Source organism: Oncorhynchus nerka, linkage group LG13 (genome assembly GCF_034236695.1).
Source record: "Oncorhynchus nerka isolate Pitt River linkage group LG13, Oner_Uvic_2.0, whole genome shotgun sequence".
In the NCBI taxonomy this organism is placed as follows: domain Eukaryota; kingdom Metazoa; phylum Chordata; class Actinopteri; order Salmoniformes; family Salmonidae; genus Oncorhynchus; species Oncorhynchus nerka.
The window spans coordinates 62,072,552-62,082,073 of NC_088408.1; the positions used below are offsets into that span (position 1 = coordinate 62,072,552).

Sequence of the window (9,522 nt, forward strand, 5' to 3'; positions counted from 1 at the left end):
GACACAACTTCTGCAGTCTGGTATCTGACTGTGTTCAAAAATATCGATTTTTAATATGTTTGTGAGACTTCAAACTATCAATCATACAAGTTGATATAAGTAGCCATAAAACTGGGAACTACTCAGTCTGCTATGAGAAATTGTCAGGGGAGTGAGGTGCTCAGCCTCAGCATCTGTAATAGTGATAACGTTATAGACAATTTGAGCATGATCCATTTCTTTAAGAATCTCACCCATTTGTCAGTCACATTGTACAGAAGTTATCTCTGAGCTCAGTGAGCTTTGTGACACTCATATGGGTCCAATCATATGGCTGAAGAGACTTTCCTTGAGTAGATTTCACATGACAAATACCTCCTCAGAGCAGTTCTGTTGCTTGAAAATCTGGAACATCTGGGTCTAGGATCCAATGACATTACTAATATTTCTGACTTTATATTTAAGGGACTTGGTAAACTGAGGTTCCTAGATTTAAGTTGTAACAAGATCTCTCAGTTTACAAAGAACACTTTCTTTGGCCTGCACGACATAGAGATCTTATCACTGGAACTAAACTCACTCCTACACATCGAAGCTTCTGCACTTATTCCGCTCACTTCACTGAAGAAAATAGATTTAAGGGACATTCACCATCCAGCCAGCCAGTGGGAGGTGTATGACTTTAAATCTGATGCTCATATTTGGTGTCTTCCCTTTGGGATTGATGTACATGAACATTACCTCCTTTTTTGATTGTCTCAACATCATCATCAGCAGGAACAGTACCCCAGAACCAGGCCTGGCCCTTCAGCTCCCTGCCCAAAATGTGTCATTCCAGTACTGCTGGAGGCCATTCTTCAAGTCCGTCGTCAGCCTCACAGCCATAGCGGAGCACCTGTGTGGATCTCACTTCGCTGCAAAGTAGTTCCCCTCCGTGGAGTATTTTGACTTACAGTCTATGCTCTAGCAGACTGACCTGAATACACTTGTGCAGCTGAGGTATCTTAAGCTGAAATGGGTGGACCTCATCCTGCATCTAAGGCTAGCTATCATGTTCCGCAACCTGACTGGGCTGGAGAGCCTGAACCTCATATCCTGTCAGATCCTCACTCTAGAGGAGGAACTGAGCAGAGACCTGCACTCCCTCAGGCAGCTGTTTATCAAAGTTGAAGAGGAGTTCAGTGTGTTGGAAGACTTCCCCGAGCCCCTGACCAGCCTGATTTGCCTGTTGATTTTACAGACCTAGTCTGCACTGCAGATGTGAAGACACCTGGATGGACACCTAGGCCAGGGGTCAGAGGCATATCTAGGTCATCATCTGCCACCCCAATAAGGCTGATCTCACCTGCAATTATGAGCCCGCAGTTCCCTGGATGTGGGCTTTGTCCTGTTCATCTCCACCTCCCTGGGCCTGTTCCATCAGCTGGCTGGGGACTACTTGCTGGCATGCTGCCATAGCGTCCGTGGATGGCTGGGGGAAACAGTGCAGAAGCCCAACCCCAGAGGGCGCCACCACTATAATGCCTTTGTGTCATACAGTGGTAGAGATGAGCGCTGGCTGGTGGAGCAGCTGCTGCCGGGCCTGGAGCTGAGGGGGTCTCCCTTCCTGCATCTCTGTCTGTATAGCAGGGACTTCCAGCTGGAAAAGGACATTGTGGACAATGTCACAGCCTCTATGGCAGTCGTCACTACCTTTCACAGTAACTGGTGCTCCCTGGTGCTGTGGCTGTCCACCTTCAATCTGCTGGTGGAGCACAGGGACAACCTCATCCTGGTCTTCCCGGAGGACATCCCCCCTCACCAGCTGTCTGCCCACCACCGCTTGACCAGGCTGGAAAAGACCAGGACCTACCTGGACTTGCCCCAAGACCCGGCCCTAAAGTCTGCTTTCTGGGACCGTCTATGGACCAAACTGTTCCCTCCTGAACCAGATCCCAGACAGTAACACAACACAGATATACATCTTTACCTACAGTGCATTCGGAAAATATTCAGACCCCTTGACTTCTTCCGCATTTCTTTACGTTACAGCCTTATTCTAAAATGGATAAAATATTTTTCCCTTCATCAACCTACCCCATAATGCTATTTTCAGGTCTCTCCAGAGATGTTTGATCAGGTTCAAGTTCGCTCTGGCTGGACCACTCAAGGACATTCAGAGACTACCGAAGCCACTCCTGAGTTGTCTTGGCTGTGTGCTTAGGGTCGTTGTCCTGTTGGAAGGTGAACCATGACCCCAGTCTGAGGTCCCGAGTACTCTGGAGCAGGTTTTCATCAAGGATCTCTCTGTACTTCTCCGTACATCTTTCCCTTGATCCTGACTAGTCTCCCAGCCCCTGCTGCTGAAAATCAAATCAAATTTTGTTGGTCACATGCTGTCACGTTCTGACCTTTATTTCCTTTGTTTTGTCTTTATTTAGTATGGTCAGGGCGTGAGTTGGGGTGGGCAGTCTATGTGTGTTTTTCTATGTTGGGGTTTTGAGTTCAGCCTAGTATGGTTCTCAATCAGAGGCAGGTGTCGTTAGTTGTCTCTGATTGAGAATCATACTTAGGTAGCCTGAGTTTCACTTTTGAGTTGTGGGTGTTTGTCTTCCGTGTGTGTGTTTGTTGCCACATGGTACTGTTTCGATTTAGTTCATTTCACGTTTATTGTTTTGTAGTGTTCAGTTTATGTCTTTAAATAAATGTTATGGACACTTACCACGCTGCGCATTGGTCCTCCGATCCTTCTCGCTTCTCCTCCTCAGAAGAGGAGGAGGAATGCCGTTACACATGCGCCAAATATAACAGGTGTAGACCTTGCAGTGAAATGCTTACTTACAAGCCCTTAACCAACAATGCTTTAAGAAGTTAAGAAGAAAAATGTGTTAAGTAAAAATAGATAAGTAAGAAAAATGAAAATAAGATAAACAAATAATTAAACAGTAGCAGTAAAATAACAATAGCGAGGCTATTTACAGGGAGTATCAGTACAGAGTCAATGTGCGGGGGCACCGGCTAGTCGAGGTAGTTGAGGTAATATGTACATGTATGTAGAGTTATAGTGACCATGCATAGATAATAAACAGAGAGTAGCAGCAGTGTAAAGGAGGTGTCTGGGTCTTATGGCTTGGGGGTAGAAGCTTTTAAGAAACCTCTTGGACCTAGACTTGGTGCTCTGGTACCGCTTGCCATGCCATAGCAGAGTGAATAGTCTATGACTATGGTGGCTGGGGTATTTGACAACTTTTAGGGCCTTCCTCTGATACTGCCTGGTATAGAGGTCCTGGATGGAGGGAAGCTTGGCCCCAGTGATGTACTGGGCCATACGCCCTACCCTCTGTGGTGTCTTGCGGTCGGAGGCCGAGCATTTGCCATACCAGGCAGTGATGCAACCAGTCATGCTCTCGGTGGTGTAGCTGTAGAACCTTTGGAGGATCTGAGGACTCATGCCAAATCTTTTCAGTCTCCTGAGGGGGAATAGGCTTTGTAGTGCATTCTTCACGACTGTCATGGTGTGTTTGGACCATGATAGTTTGTTGGTGATGGGGACACCAAGGAGCTTGAAGCTCTCCACCTACTCCAAAACAGCACCGTCGTTGAGAATGGGGGTGTGCTCGGTCCTCCTTTTCCTGTAGTCCACAATCATCTCCTTTGTTTTGATCACGTTGAGGGAGAGGTTGTTGTCCTGGTACCACACAACCAGGTCTCTGACCTCCTCCCTATAGGCCGTCTCATCGTTGTTGGTGATCAGGCCTACCACTGTTGTGTCATCGGCAATCTTAATGATAGTGTTGGAGTCGTACCTGGCCATACAGTCATGAGCGAACAGGGAGTACAGGAGGGGACTGATCACGCACTCCTGAGGGGCCCCCGTGTTGAGGATCAGTGTGGCGGATGTGTTGTTACCTACTCTTACCACCTGACTCAGTCAGGAACAGGTTGAAAATGTCAGTTAATATATTTGCCAGTTGGTCAACGCTTGCTCGGAGCACACTTCCTGGTAATCCATCTGGCCCTGCGGCCTTGTGAATGTTGACCTGTCTAAAGGTCTTACTCACATCGGCTACGGAGAGCGTGATCACACAGTCGATCACACAACTGATGCTCTCATTCATTACTTGCTTCAGTGTTACTTGCCTCAAAGTGAGCATAGAAGTAATTTAGCTTGTCTGGTAGGCTCGTGTCACTGGGCAGCTCGCGGCTGTGCTTACCTTTGTAGTCTGTAATAGTTTGCAATCCCTGCCACATCCGATGAGCGTTGGAGACGGTGTAGTACGATTTAATCTTAGTCCTGTATTGACACTTTGCCTGTTTGATGGTTTGTCGGACGGCATAGCGTGATTTCTTATAAGCTTCCGGGTTAGAGTCCCGCTCCTTGAAAGCAGCAGCTTTAGCCTTTTGCTCAGTGCGGATGTTGCCTGTAATCCATGGCTTCTGGTTGTGGTATGCATGTACGGCCACTGTGGGGACGAGGTCATCGATGCACTTATTGATGAAGAGAGTGACTGATGTAGTGTACTCCGCAACACCATCGGAAAAATCCCGGAACATATTCCAGTCGGTGCTAGCAAAGCTTAGCATCTGCTTCATCTGACCACTTTCTTATTGACCGAGTCACTGGTGCTTCCTGCTTTAGTTATTGTTTGTAAGCAGGGATGAGGAGGATAGAATTATGGCCAGATTTGCCAAATGGAGTGCGAGGGAGAGCTTTGTACGCATCTCTGTGTGTGGAATAAAGGTGGTCTAGAGTTTCTTTCCCTCTGGTTGCAAATTTAACATGCTGGTAGATATTAGGTAAAACGGATTTGAGCTTCCCTGCATTAAAGTCCCCGGCCACTAGGAGCGCCTCCTCTGGATGAGCGTTTTCCTGTTTGCTTATGGCCATATAAAGCTCATTGAGTGCGGTCTTATTGCCAGCATCGGTTTGTGGTGGTATGTAGACAGCTACGAAAAATACAGAGGAAAACTCTCTTTGTAAATAGTGTGGTCTACAGTTTATCATGAGCTACTCTACCTCAGGCAAGCAAAACCTCAAGACTTCCTTGGATTTGTGCACCAGCTGTTGTTTACAAATATACATAGACCGCCACTACACAACATGATGCTGCCACCACCATGCTTCACCGTAGGGATGGTGTCAGGTTTCCTTCAGATTTGACTCTTGGCATTCAGGCCAAAGAGTTCAATCTTGGTTTCATCAGACCAGAGAATCTTGTTTTTCATGGTCTGAGAGTCTTTAGCTGCCTTTTGGCAAAGTCCAAGTGGGCTGTCATGTTCCTTTTACTGAGGAGTGGCTTCCACCTGGCCACTCTACCATAAAGGCCTGATTGGTGGAGTACTGCAGAGTTGGTTGTCCTTCTGGAAGGTTCTCCACAGAGGAACTCTGGAGCTCTATAAAAGTGACCATCGGGTACATGGTCACCTCCCTGACCAAAGCCCTTCTCCCCTGATTGCTCAGTTTGGCCGGGTGGCCAGCTTTAGGAAGAGTCTTGGTGGTTCCAAACTTCTTCAATTTAAGAATGATGGTGGCTACTGTGTTCCTAGGGACCTTCAATGCTGCAGAAATGTTTTGGTCCCCTTCCCCAGATCTGTGCCTCAATACAATCCTGTCTCGGTGCTCTGCGGATAATTCTTTCGACCTCATGGCTTGATTTTTGCATTGACATTCATTGTCAAATGAAAGAGCAGGCGGGCCTTACCGACTTAAATAGCCCAACTAAACACCTAAACAAGAAACAGGTGTAACCAATAAGACAAAACCAACAGAAAAGGGAAAAGGGATTGGTGGCAGCTAGTAGACCGGTGACGAACATCCTCCATCGGATTGGGTCGGCGATGGACCAGATGATGGAGAGAATGGACCGATGGGAGAGGAGTGGTCTCCCCACCTCACCTCCAGCTCCTCCGACAATTCAACCCACTCCTCCGGCGGCGTCCGGCTCCAGCTCACTTCGTCTTGCACCCCCGAGGGAGTACGATGGAGCGGCAGCTGGGTGCCAGGGTTTTTTGCTCCAGCTCGAGTTGTACCTGGCTACCGTGAAGCCGACTCCCTCGGGCGAAGAGAGTGTGAGCGTCCTCGTCTCCTGCCTGATGGGCCGAGCCCTGGAGTGGGCCAACGCTGTTTGGAATGGCCCAGACTTGGCTAGGGACAACTGGAAAGTTCCACCTTAGGCAGGAGACGAGGAGCGCGCAGGACTTCACGCTGGAGTTCCGGACCTTGGCCGCTGGGGCCGGGTGGAATGACAGGGCCCTGATGGACCACTACCGGTGCAGCCTCAGTGAGGACGTCCGCAGGGAGCTAGCTTGTCGGGACGCCACTCTCTCCCTCGACGAACTCATAAACATGTCGATCCGGCTGGACAATCTGCTGGCTGCCTGCGGGCGTTCAGAAAGGGCCCTGTCAGTTCCACCTCCTGGCCCTCCCGCTCCCATACCTATGGAGTTAGGGGAGGCCGCATCGAGGGGTACCGGAGGAGGAGGCTCCTCCTGCACCAGCTGTGGTCGGAGAGGACACACTTCCGACCGGTGCTGGAGGAGCCCGTCTGGGAGTCGAGAGGGCAGGCAGAACACTTCTCGGTTACCCCAGGTGAATCAGCATCAAACTCACCAAGAGCTTGCTGTTGGTCACATGTTTGTATTATTTTTTTTCTGAGTTTTCTCCCTCTCTTCAGCATAAGGCGCTAGTCGATTCAGGCGCAGCTGGGAACTTTATGGATTGTGGACTCGCCTGTATGCTGGGGATTCCGCTGGTGCTGATAGATCTCCCCCTTCCCCGTGCACTCCTTAGATAGCCGACCATTAGGGTCAGGGCTGGTCAGGGAGGCCATGGTTCCACTGGACCTGGTAAAGCAGGGGGATCATAGGGATGGGATTAGTCTCTTCCTTATCGATTCACCTGTGTTTCCAGTGGTGCTGGGGGATCCCTGGCTGGCCAGTCACAATCCCAGGATTTCATGGAAACAGGGGGCTCTCCAGGGGTGGTCAGAGGAGTGTTCAGGTAGGTGTATGGGAGTTTCCATCGGTGCCACGTCGGTGGAGAGTCCAGACCAGGTTTCCCTGTGCGCATTCCCTCTGAGTATGCCAATTTGGCTTTCTGTAAGAAGAGGGCGACCAAATTACCACCTCATCGATAGGGGGATTGTGCGATAAACCTCCAGTTAAACGCTGAACTTCCAAGGAGTCACGTGTACCCATTGTCACAGGAGGAGACGTTGGCTATGTCACATATGTCACGGAATCTCTGATCAGGGGTACATTCGGCCCTCCACGTCACCTGTCTCCTCAAGTAAATTTTTTTGTGAAAAAAGGAGGGAGGTCTGCATCCGTGCATTGATTATCGAGGTCTCAATTCCATCACAGTGGGGTTTAGTTTCCCGCTACCTCTCATCGCTACGGCGGTGGAATCATTTCAATGAGCGTGTTTTTTCCACGAAACTGGACCTCAGTCTAATCTGGTGCGTATTCGGGATGGAGACGAGTGGAAAACCGTGTTTAGTACCACATCTGGCCATTATGAGTACCTCGTCATGCCGTATGGGTTAAAGAATGCTCCAAACGGGCAGGGTGTGGTGGTGTATATTGATGATATCCTGATCTATTCCGCCATACGCGCCGACCATGTGTCTCTTGGTGCACAAGGTGCTTGGGCGACTGCTGGAGCATGACCTATACGTTAAGGCTGAGAAATGTGTGTTCTCCAAACGAGCCGTCTCCTTCCTGGGTTATCGCATTTCCACCTCGGGGGTGGTAATGGAGTGTGGCCGCGTTAAGGCCGTGCGTAATTGACCGACTCCAACCACGGTAAAGGAGGTGCAGCGGTTTTTAGGGTTTGCCAATTATTACCGGAGGTTTATCCGGGGTTTTGGCCAGGTGGCGGCTCCCATTACCTCACTGCTGAATGGGGGGCTGGCGCCTTCACGGTGGTCGGCAGAGGCGGACAGAGCTTTCAATCGGTTGACGGCGCTGTTCACTGATGCTCCCGTGTTGGCACATCCGGACCCCTCTTTAGCGTTCATAGTGGAGGTGGACGCGTCCGAGGCTGGGGTTGGAGACGTGCTATCACAGTGCTCGGGCACACCACCGAAGCTCTACCCCTGCGCTTTCTTTTCGAAGAAGCTCGGTCCGGCTGAGCGAAACTATGATGTGGGGGACCGGGAGTTGTTAGCTGTGGTAAAGGCCCTGAAGGTGTGGAGACACTGGCTTGAGGGGGCCAAGCACCCTTTCCTCATCTGGACTGACCACCGTAATCTGGAGTATATCCGGGCAGCGAGGAGACTGAATCCTCGTCAGGCAAGGTGGGCCATGTTTTTCACCAGATTTAGGTTTACGATCTCGTATAAACCAGGTTCCCTGAACACGAAGGCCGACGCGCCATCCCGTCTCTACGACACAGAGGATCGGCCCTATTCCCATCCTTCCAGCTTCTAGGCTGGTGGCACCAGTGGTATGAGAGGTGGACACGGACATAGAGTGGGCGTTACGGTTGGAACCTGAGCCTCCACAGTGTCCTACAGGTCTTAAGTACGTGCCGCTTGGTGTTCGTGATAAATTGATTTGGTGGGCTCACACACTACCCTCTTCGGGTAAACCTGGTGTGGCGAGGACAGTGCGGGGTCTTAGGGGGAAGTACTGGTGGCCCACCTTAGTTAGGGGCGTGAGGTTCTATGTCTCTTCCTGTATGGTGTGCGCTCAGAGTAAGGCTCCTAGGCACCTGCCTAGATGGAAGTTACAGCCCCTCACTGTTCCACAACGGCCGTGGTCTCATCTGTCAGTGGACTTTCTTACCGATCTTCCCCCATCTCAGGGGAACACCACGATCCTTGTCGTTGTGGATCAGTCTCCTCCCATTGCCCGATCTCCCTACGGCCCTACAGACTGTGGAGGCCCTATTTACCCACGTCTTCCAGCACTACGGGGTGCCTGGGGACATCGTCTCTGATCGGGGTCCCCAGTTCACTTCCCGAGTGTGGAGGGCAGTTATGGAGTGTCTGGGGGTCTCGGTCAGCCTGACCTCTGGTTATCACCCCGAGAGTAATGGGCAGGTTGAGAGAGTGAACTAGGAAGTGGCTAGGTTTCTGCGGTCGTATTGCCAGGACCAGCCAGGAGAATGGGCGAGGTACGACCCATGGGCAGAGGTGGCCCAGAACTCACTCCGCCACTCCTCCACGAACATGTCACCATTTCAATGCGTGTTGGGCTACCAGCTGGTCCTGGCACCGTGGCATCAGAGTCAGACCGAGGCTCCCGAATCCCTCAAGCAAGCTGGTGGACGGCAGAAGAGGAGCGCTGACCGCCAACGCAGTGAGGCCCCAGTGTTCGCACCGGGGGACAGGGTCTGGCTCTCGACCGAAACCTGCCCCTCCGCATCTGAGCATCCATTTCAAACACCTTTTCAAATAGAAAGGGAGTTCAAATAGGTTCAGGCACCAAGAGATACTGAACTAGTCAGAGAAAATAAGTCACAGACAAGACAACAGCATATTAAATGAGGTGGTACAGGAAGTTACAAGTATAGCTACAGATGTTTACTAAAGTAGAAATGTTTCTGAAATACAATATTTT

At 50.4% G+C, this 9,522-nt stretch overlaps 1 pseudogene; it reads left to right on the forward strand.

The window, feature by feature from the left end:
• Nucleotides 1-207: 207 nt before the first annotated feature.
• LOC115140656 (toll-like receptor 13) lies at nucleotides 208-1,924 on the forward strand (annotated as a pseudogene).
• Nucleotides 1,925-9,522: the final 7,598 nt, after the last annotated feature.